The sequence below is a fragment of the Thamnophis sirtalis genome, unplaced genomic scaffold (genome assembly GCF_051295495.1).
Source record: "Thamnophis sirtalis isolate CommonGarterSnake01/CBP01778 unplaced genomic scaffold, rThaSir2_p1.2 scaffold_2, whole genome shotgun sequence".
Classification (NCBI taxonomy): domain Eukaryota; kingdom Metazoa; phylum Chordata; class Lepidosauria; order Squamata; family Natricidae; genus Thamnophis; species Thamnophis sirtalis.
In genome coordinates, this window is record NW_028261382.1 from 32,652,003 (window position 1) to 32,652,544 (window position 542).

The window sequence follows — 542 nt, forward strand, 5'->3', positions numbered from 1 at the left end:
AAGGAAGGAAGGAAGGAAGGAAGGAAGGAAGGAAGGAAGGAAGGAAGGAAGGAAGGAAGGAAGGAAGGAGGGAAAGAAAAACAGAAAAAAGGAAAGAGGGAAGAGAGGAGATGGGAATGAGGGAAGGAAGGAAGGAAGGGAGAGAGGGAAAGAAAAACAGAAAAAAGGAAAGAGGGAGAGAGGAGATGGGAATGAGGGGAAGGAAGGAAGGAAAGAAGGAAGGAAGGAGAGAGGGGAAGAAAAACAGAAAGGAAAGGGGGAGGGAGGAGATGGGAATGAGGGGAAGGAAGGAAGGAAGGAAGGAAGGAGAGAGGGAAAGAAAAACAGAAAAAAGGAAAGAGGGAGAGGAGATGGGAATGAGGGGAAGGAAGGAAAGAAGGGAGAAAGGAGAGAGGGGAAGAAAAACAAAAAAGAAAGGGGGAGGAAGGAGATGGGAATGAAAGGAAGGAGGAGAAGGAAGGGGGAGGAGGGAAGGAAGGAAAGAAAGAAAAACAGAAAAAGGAAAGAGGGAGCAGATGGGAATGAGAGGAAGGAAGGGAGGG